Source organism: Mandrillus leucophaeus, unplaced genomic scaffold (genome assembly GCF_000951045.1).
Source record: "Mandrillus leucophaeus isolate KB7577 unplaced genomic scaffold, Mleu.le_1.0 Scaffold965, whole genome shotgun sequence".
In the NCBI taxonomy this organism is placed as follows: domain Eukaryota; kingdom Metazoa; phylum Chordata; class Mammalia; order Primates; family Cercopithecidae; genus Mandrillus; species Mandrillus leucophaeus.
This window is the reverse complement of record NW_012110530.1, coordinates 798,664-809,156: the sequence shown is the minus strand read 5'-3', so window position 1 is coordinate 809,156 and position 10,493 is coordinate 798,664.

Below are 10,493 nucleotides of genomic sequence, written 5' to 3'. Positions count from 1 at the left end.
TTCCAACTCTATACCTCGTGGCAGTTTTTCTCCTTCTTATCTGGTCACTCCCACCTACTCCCCCACTGAAACTTCCACTTATCAGTCTCTTTCCACACAAGGCAAATGGTTCTTGGACCAAGGAAAATATCTCCTTCCAGTCTCACAGGCCCATTCTTTTCTATTGTCATGTCATAACCTCTTCCATGTAGGTTACAAGCAGCTAGCCCACCTCTTAGAACCTCTCATTTCCTTTCTGACGTGGAATCTATCTTCAGGAAAATCACTTCTCAGTGTTCCATCTACTATTCTACTACTCCTCAGGGATTGTTCAGTCCCCCTCCCTTCCCTACACATCAAGCTCTGGGATTTGCCCCTGCCAAGGACTGGCAAATTGACTTTACTCACATGGCCCAAGTCAGGAAACTAAAATACCTCTTGGTCTGGGTAGACACTTTCACTGGATGGGTAGAGGCCTTTCCAACAAGGTCTGAGAAGGGCACCATGGTTATTTCTTCCCTTTTGTCAGATATAATTCCTCGGTTTGGCCTTCCCACCTCTATACAGTCCGATAACAAACCGGCCTTTATTAGTCAAATCACCCAAGCAGTTTCTCAGACTCTTGTTATTTAGTGGCTCCTGGTTTTACCTCAAATCATCACCCTTAAGTCTCTCTTGAAGTGGATAGAAGATCTTCAGTGGCAAGGTACCTTCTAATACTTTCACCCTGACAAAGTCCTATTCTTTACTTTTATGCTCAATCTTATTCTGGTTCCCATTCTTATGCCACCCTCTATCTCTCCCCAGCTATCTCCACCACACTATCAATCTCAGTCTCTCTTAGCTGTTTCTAATCCTTCTTTAACAGTTTCTGGCTTTGAATTTCTCTTTCCTCCAAAATGGCCAAGGCCTTGACTTACTCACTGCTAAAAAAAAGAGGATCTGTATATTTTTAAATGAAGAGTGTTGTTTTTACCTAAATCAATCTGACCTGGTATATGACAACATAAAAAAACTCAAGGATCGAGCCCAAAAACTCACCAACCAAGCAAACAATAACATTGAAACTCCTTGGACACTCTCTAATTAATTGGATGTCTTCGGTACTCCCAATTCTTAGTCCTTTAATACCTATTTTTCTCCTTCTTTTATTTGGACCCTGTGTCTTTCATTTAGTTTCTCAATTCATACAAAACCACATCCAGGCCATCATCAATAATTCCGTATGACAAATGTTTCTTCTAAGAACCCCACAATATCACCCCTTACCACAAAATCTTCCTTCAGCTTAATCTCTCCCACTGTAGGTTCCCACGTCGCCCCTAATCCTGCTCGAAACAGCCCTGAGAAACATTGCTCATTATCTCTCCATACTACCCCCCAAAATTTTCGCCACCCCAACATTTTACCACTATTTTTTTTTTTTTTTTTTGCTTTTCTTATTAATATAAGAAGACAGGAATGTTAGGCCTCTGAGCCCAAGCTAAGCCATCATATCCCCTATGACCTGCATGTATACATCCAGATGGCCTGAAGCAACTGAAGAGCCACAAAAGAAGTGAAAATAGCCTTAACTGATGACATTCCACCATTGTGATTTGTTTCTGCCCCACCCTAACTGATCAATGTACTTTGTAATCTCCCCCACCCTTAAGAAGGTTCTTTGTAATTCTCCCCACCCTTGAGAATGTACTTTGTGAGATCCACCCCCTGCCCGCAAAACATTGCTCCTAACTCCACCCCCTATCCCAAAACCTATAAGAACTAATGATAATCCACCGCTCTTTGCTGACTCTCTTTTCGGACTCAGCCTGCCTGTACCCAGGTGAAATAAACAGCCATGTTGCTCACACAAAGCCTGTTTGGTAGTCTCTTCACACGGACATGTGAGACACATATACATACTTATATGTACACATATATATGTGTGTGTGCATGTATATATATGTGTATATATATGCACACATACATATACACGGAATATTATTCTCATTAAAAGGGAATGAAATTCTGATATAGGCTGTGATATTGTATAATTTTATTTATATGAAATATGCAAAATAGGAAATTTCACAGAGAGATACAGTAGATTAAATGTTACCAGAGACTAAGAAAGGAAAAGGGGAGTTATTGCTTAATGCATGCAGAGTTTGTCTTTGAGGTAATAAAAAATTTTGGAAAAAGGAATGATGGTTACACAAAATGTATTAATTAATGGCATGATATCGTACACTTAAAATGATTAAAATGGCATATACATACATATATATATATATCTTTACAATGAAAACAAAAGAAAATAAAATATACTTAAGAGTGACAGAATTTTTTTTTGTTTTTTTTTTGAGACAGGGTCTCATGCTGCCGCCCAGGCTGGAGTGCAGTGGTGCCATCTCTGCTCACTGCAACCTCTGCCTCCTGGGTTCAAGCAATTCTTCTGTCTTAGCCTCCAGAGTAGCTGGGATTACAGGTGCATACCACCATGTCTGGCTAATTTTTGTATTTATAGTAGAGACAGGGTTTGAATAAAGTTGATGTATTTACTAATTGACCTCAATACTGTAAACTCCTCAGGCTTCAAATCAAAGCTTTCCATGTGTGACTCAAATGTACCTCCTTAAGCATGTGACTTAATTTTACCTTACCCTAGACTTTCCTGAACTCACACTATTTCCTTTTCTGTCATATAAAACTATCCTGTCTTTATCTGTTGAAAATTTACCCATTTCTTAGAGATCACTTCAAATATACTTTTTGTGAATTGTACACTGACCTAGAACGTTTTCCTCTAAATTCCCATATAATTGTCCTTTATGGAACTCATTCTATTTTTCTAATTCTATTAAATATTAAGCTTTTAAAATACCTTCACTCAGCATACTTTTTATGGGCAAATCCCGAAACTTCATGTAAAAATTGCAGGGACTCTTTCTCCATAACTATGATGAATATTTAATCAAAGAAGATTTAAGCATTTTTTGATAAAAATTATATTAATCATGATTCCAGGAAACAACTTTGGGGAGTTTTTATGAATTCTCTGATGTGTTGAATGAACTATTGTTTTAATTTCAAGGAAACCTCAGGCCTTCACTGGGCACATTTCTTCAACTCATGGGGGAAAAGGGCAAAAATTTCTGCTCAGTTTCTGTAACTGTCAGAAAGTTGTCAGCTATAATATTTGCTTATTTAATCTTTAAATTTTATGAATCTACCCTTTGTCAACAATGAAAAGCAGTTTACCTTCAGTCTTTTATTAGAGACAAAAATGATCACTCTCACTTTAAACCCCCCTTAGGGTAGATATTGTGGACGCCCACACATAAAAATAAAATTCTAAGCATTAACCTAATTGAACAACAGACCCCGTTTTGGCCAAGGAATCCCAGAGAAACTTTGGAACGAGTTCAATGCCATGCTTTCATAGGTCTGACACTCATTCTACCTCCTCCCTTACTGTCATTAAACTTTCTTCCCCAAGGGATAAAAAGAAATCAGCACTTTCAAAAGACTCCACACTGATAATGTGGATTGCTAGCTTATCTTCTCAGGTACATAACGAAGACAAGATGAGATTAATCATTCCTTTGCTCCTCCCTGAGACACCTGTTTCTTCTGTTTTTCTTCAAATGTTCACTTTATGTTATTTAAAATGTAGATTTACCAGGCACTAATTAACATCTCACAAGTATGTAGTAATTCCTCTCACTGCTGTGCCCCCACTCCCCACCTTTTTAAGGAAAATGTGCTATACCTAAACCTCCTGAGAACCTCTTTGGAAAACACACACACACACACACACACACACACACACACACACACACACACACACACAAACACAGATCCACCTGTGATTCTTGTTTTTCAAGGGTGTGCCCTCAAGCTGGCTCAATAAACCTTGAACTTTGAGACTTATGCCTCAATCACTTTTTGGTCGTCAATACATTCACATGGATTTAAATGCAAATTCCTGGCTCTGAAAACTTAAGTTAGGCTAATGACTTTTTATCATCTATTTTATAATTAGGCTAACTGTTTATTACCACTAGTATTGTATTTTTGTCCTCAATATATAGATATTTGACCTCAACTTATTTGAGATATTAGTAATAATATCTTTTCATAGTCTTACACTTATCTCTATGAGTTGTCTTTGCATTTTTTTTTTTGTTCTAATGCATTTTTAAATTATTTTTTGCACATACAACAATACATAACAGAGTACATGAGCAGTTAGGAAATACATACAAAATGAATAAATAAAAGGCAGAACTCAATTTGTCCACAAGTACTATTAATGTTATGTTTCCTCTCTCTAACATTCTTTATTGGAATGGAAGTATATGTGGCAGTTCTAATTCATAGTCCCCTTTGCCTTAATAACCATTAGTCAAAGTAGTAATCTTAGCAATCTCACTGTGAATGATTGAGTTGAGTTCTCTCAAAGAAGAATTAAACTGAAAGATTTTCAATTTTTGTATTTGTATAAAAACTTATCATTTTAAATTTTAAATTAACATCCTATTTATTATGTGTAAGGCTTTTGAAACATCTTAAAGTACTGACAGATAAGGTTCTTCAAACTGATATAATTTCTACCTGAAAGGAGTTCTTTGAAATCTTACCTGCATCGGTGTCAATAGAGATAACTTTTAATTTCCCATGACAAAAATCCCACAATTTCAAGGAATGTCATTGGAAAGCATTTTAAACTAGAAGTAATAGTTTTCTGTTGTCTTATTCTTTTTAATGCTACTGTATCAGAATACAACATACTGCGTAATTTATAATGGAAATAAATCCATTTGACTCATGGTTCTGGAACTAGAAAGTCCAAGGTTGAGGGGATACATCTAGTGAGTACCTTCTTGCTGCATCATCTCATGGCAGAAAGTGAAAGGCAAGAGAATGTGAGCAATAAAAACAAAGAGGGGGCTCAACTTGCCTTCATAACAAATCTAGTCTCATGATAACAAACCCTCTTCCACAATAATAAACCCACTCTCGAGATATCAGCGTTAATTTCTTTGTAAGTGAAGAGCCCTCATGACCTAATCACCTCTTAAAGATCCCACTTTTCAAAACTGTTGCATTGGGAATAAAGTTTCCAACACTTAACTTTTGGGAGACACCTTATAGCATTCCATCCCAAAATATATGTATTAATACATATATTTTTACATGCAAAATGTATTTACTCCATCCTAATAGCCCCCAAATCTTAACTTGTCTCAGCATCAACTCAAAAGTCTAAATTCCAAATACTCATCTAAATCATATTTAGGTGAGACACAAGGCATAATTCATCTGAGGCAAATTTCTCTTCAGCTGTATGCTTGCAAAAGTAAACAATTACTTCTAAAATATAATGATGGAACAGGCATAGGAAAGACAATCATATCACAAAAGAGAGAAACAGGAAAGAAGAAAGGGCTGTTCCCAGAGAAGTCCAAAATGGAAGAGGAAAAACAATAGTATGCGTTTAAAGCTGGAGAATAATTTCCTTTGACTCCATACTCCATGTTCCATGCACACTGGGGTGGCGGTTGGACCACTAAGACTTCAGGCAACCCTGCCCCTATGGTTTCACTGGGCTCAGTCTATCCAGCAGCTCTCAAGGGTTGGAGTCTTATGCCTGCAGCTCTTCCAGGCTAGAGTTGCATGCTGGTGATCTTGCAGTTTGGGGGTGCCAGGGGATCCCCCACTTCCATGGCTCTACTAGGTATTCCCTATTGAAGACTCTGAAGTGGTAACTGTTACAAATAAAGTTTTGGTGCTGCAAAAGAAATAGCACTCGAATATAAAATTTTCTTTTTAATTCTCAGCAAGGCAAGTTACTTCTACAGAAGGGTGCACCCTTACAGCTAGAACAATGGTGAGCACACACTTGGACAAGGGAGGAGAAGGGGTTCTTATCCCTGACACATGTGGCCCCTGCTGCTGTGTCATTCCCCTATTGGCTAGGGTTAGACTGCACAGGCTAAACTAATTGCAATTGGCCAATTTAAAGAGTGACGGGGTGAGTGGTTCGGCGGGAAAAATGGTTATGTCAGAGCAGGTAATCGGAATGAGTGAGGGTGGAGCAGGTAATCAGAATGAGTCAGGGTGGAGCAGGTAATTGGAATGAGTCAAGGTAAAGCAGGTGATTGAAATGAGTCAGGGTGCAGCAGGTAATCGAAAAAGTTGCTTTATGAGGAAGTTAAATTTAAAAGTAGAAGGCAAAGAATTGAACATACTGACATATTGATTCTTTGAAAATAAATTTAGAACTCATATGTAACATCTTGTTCTTATGATCCTGCAGGGCATGACTTTAGTGAGGCTTCTCTATGATGGCTTCAGCCCTGAGACAAGTCTCACCTGAGCCCCGAGGCTTCAACAACATTCTTTGAAATCTAGATGGAGACAACCATTAGTCCACAGTTCTTGCTGTATACTTGCAGAGTTAGCACCACTATGACACTGCTAAGGTTTACAGATTGTACCTTCTAGACCAGTAGTCCAAGCCACACCTTCTGGAGTAGTGGTCACTCTAGACCACAACTTGAGTGACCAAGGAGTACTGCACCAGAATTCTAGGAGCAGAGTCCTAAGGCAGTGCAGGGCAGCAGATGCTAAGTTCCTATGGACACCTCTCTGGAAACCTTGCCCTCAATATTCTAGATTTACTGAAATGACTTCAGGGTTATTGTTTCTTTGTTTTAACGAATAAAACCAGGCTATCTTTTATCCACTTTAATCTCCTTAGTAGTCGATTGGCCACAACCTTACTATTCTCTCCTGATCACGACTTTTTATTCTTTACATGACCAGGCTGAGAGTTTTCCAAGGGTTTTGATTCTATTTCCCTTTTAATTACAAATTCTGTCTTCAAATCATGTATCTCTTTTCTCATTTTACTGTAAGCTGCCAAAAGAAGTTATGTGGAACCTTGAATACTTTGCTTCTTAGATATTTCTTCTGCCAGATATCCTAATGTATCATTCTTACATTCTGGCTTTGACAAAGCCCTAAGACATGGATACAATTCTGCCAAGTTCTCTGCAACTGTGTAACTAGCATGGTCTTTATTTCACTTTCCAGTATCTTTTTCTTTATTTCCATCTAAGACATCATCGGAATGACATTTCTTGTTTATATTTCTACCAACATTCTGATCACAACTACTCAAATAATCCCTAAGAAATTTCTGACTTTCTTTACATTCCCTTTCTTCTTCTGTGCCCTTAATGCTCCATGCATTACAATCTGAGCTTTTTCTAGCCTCCTCCTCCAAATTCTTCCAGCCTCTACTCAGTACCAGTTCTAAAGCTGCTTCCACATTTTCAGGTATTTGTTGTAGCGATGACCAAACTTCTTGGTACCATTTTTCTGTTTTGGTCCATTTTGTGCTTTGATAACAGAATACTGCAAGCTGGATAATTTCTAATGAAAATAAAATTATTTGGCTTATAATTTTGGAGGCTGTGAAGTCCAAAATTGAGAAACTGTGTCTTGTGAGGGCCTTCTTGCTGTATTATCCCATAATGGAAGGTGGAACGATAAGAGAACACATGTGAGAAAAAGCAAGAGGAGGCCAACCTTGCTTTTATAAAAAGCTACTCATTCTCAGAATAATAAACCCATTCCCATGATAATGACATTAATTTATTCAAAGGGCAGACCCCCAATTACCCAGGCACCTCTTTATAGATCCTGCCTCTCAACACCTACTGCATTGGAAATTAGGTTTCCAACACATGCTGTTTGGGGAATACCTTCAAACCATAGCCTCTATAATAATATGTTGAGTTGTTATACTGAGCAAATACCAATTCTAAGCAAAATAAAATTTTTAAATTTTCTGTGGTGTTTTATTCTTCTATATCCATCTCTAAATATATAATGCTACTACTCTGAAGTAAATAACAACAAAAAAACTTAGTGTGCTTTGGGGGAAGGAAATGAGAATGGTAGCACATATAGATAGAAATGTGACAAAAAATGAAAAATAAAACAAATGTTTGGAGCTTGTCAATATTTACTTTGTAAAACTCATTTTTTGAATTATATTCAATGCAATGTACAAACAACTTAATAGTAAAACAAGAAAAATCATTTGTAGAATATATTTTGATTTTTAGGATGCATAGGTATTTCTTGAGGAGAGAAGTGACATATTGATGTTACATACAAAAGAAACATAGAGATGAAAATCACGATGGGTATCAATGGTCTGAAACACCTTAGAGAAAAACCTGTGAGAGAAACCTTTCTTATCTCCATTGTCCCATGTGATTTTTATTTCGTTCACCAAAAGACATATGAACAGTTTCTATTTCTTTCTATTGTTCAATGGTGTGAAATGACAAGGCAACAATTTATTCACATAGCTTTTCTTGTAAGACTCAAATTCACTATCTTGATCACAACACAAAGATATTCTAATCAAAGCATAACTCAGGATTTAGCCTGCTGATAAAGCCAGTTAGATCCATGTTCTCTTTTTTACTTTCTAGTCAAGTGTTTTTTTATCCAAATATTTGCTAAATAGAATGGTATTCACAAATGTTGGTGAACCTCTAATGAGCCGTGGGGTCAAATGAGTTAACAGGCCTCTCTCTTCTCCAATCAAACATTGCGTATATACTGATGACTCTCAATTCTATGTTCTAGTCCATTTGAACTTTCTGAGTTTTTCACAGCATTAGATTCATTGATCCTTCCATCTCTGAAATGCTCCCCTCCTCTGCTTTCTCTTATTCCATTTTCTCCTGATTTTCTTCCTGCTTCTGTGCCTGTCCTATATAAATATTTTCTATGTGTGCCTCTCTTCCAAGATTTCAAAGCTCTATTCATTGCATGTATTTTTTTCTTTTTTCTTCACTCATCCAACTTTCTGGGTGTTTTCATCCATAACCTACACTGTTGTTGTAAGTCGCTGGTATGTCTTTTATTTATTTGCTTCATTATTTCATTTTGTATACCAGATACTATGAGCCATGCATTATGCTAAGCGCTGAGATGCAAGGGTGAACAAAGGCAACAGAATTCCCTGCCTATATATGGAGGTTAAATTTTAGTGAGGAAGACAGACAATAAAATAGTAAGCAAAAGGTGGAGAAAGTATTGTGAAGAGAAATAAAACATTCAGGTAATTGAGTCTGGCAAAGAGTGCATCCTCTTTTTTTAATAAGGTGCTGGGAAAGACAGGAATGATAAAGCAACATTTCAGAAGTGAAATGAAGGATGTGAATGAATGACCTTAGTGTTACTTGGGGGAATAACATTCCAAACAGAAGAATACATGTGAGATCCCTAGTGGAGAACATGGATTGAATGTTTAAGAACATCAGGCAGCACTATATGTGGTCACGACAGGGCGCATATTTGAGAGAATAGAGATCATTTGCGGGGTCTGATAGCCTATGTTAAAACTCTGGATTTTATTTATAAGTGATATTGGGGGGGTCTACTGACAAGTTTTAAACAGAAGTATGCCATGATCTGATTTTGTAATAAAAAAGAATTCCCTGGTGGTTCTATGGAGCTTAGAGTATAGGTTGGAAAGTGTCAAAGAGGCTGACCAAATTAAAAACTATTGCAGTAATGAAAACAAAGGATAATGGTGCTTTGGCTAAGATGCTAGCAGTAGAGGTGGTAAGGATATTGTCAATTCCAGATATATTTCAAAGGGGTAGCTTCTTCGAACCCCTAGCATATATTTTGATAGGCATAGTTAATGTTTCTGCCTGAAACTTAAGGTTTGAGAATTACATCTCAATCTTGCCATGCTTAAAACCAAGGACATCAACCTTGTCTTATTGTGTTTAGGATGCCATATCAAAATATCTTAGACTGGATATTTTACAGACAACAGAGTTTATTGATCAGAATTCTGAAATCTGAGATGTCCAAGATCATGGTACCAACAGATTTGATCTGGTAAGTGCCTGGTCCTCTTAAACGGCACCTCATCTCAGATGTGTCCTCACCCTGCAGAAGGGGAAGGCAGCTCTCTGGGGCCTTTTTAAAAATAAGGGCATTAATCCCATTCATGAAAGGAGAGCTCTCCTTACTTAATAATCTTTCAAAGGCCACACCTTCTTAATATCATCACCTTGGTTACTAGGTTTCAATGTATAAATTTTGGCAAGACACACACTCAAACTACAGCAAACCCTTATAAACCTCATCCCCTACACCCAATGTCATTGCCTAATTGCATAATAAAAGCTATCTAATGGCTATACCTTCACCTTCCCATATGCCATAGGTGACTAAAAATAATTCCCCTTCGCAAAATGGCTGGATAATTTAATGTTAAAAAATTGTCTACGTCCCTTTTCTGTCTTATCTCTTTCTACTGCTGCTCATCTCCACACCTTCACCTGCACACTGTACTGTAACTCTTTAGATTAATTGTTTATGAATTTCTACCATTACTATAATCATTTTAGAAATTTGTTTAAATGCAGATCCCCAGCTACACTCCTTGCTCTCTCAAAAAAAAAAAAAAAAAAAAAAAAAAAAAA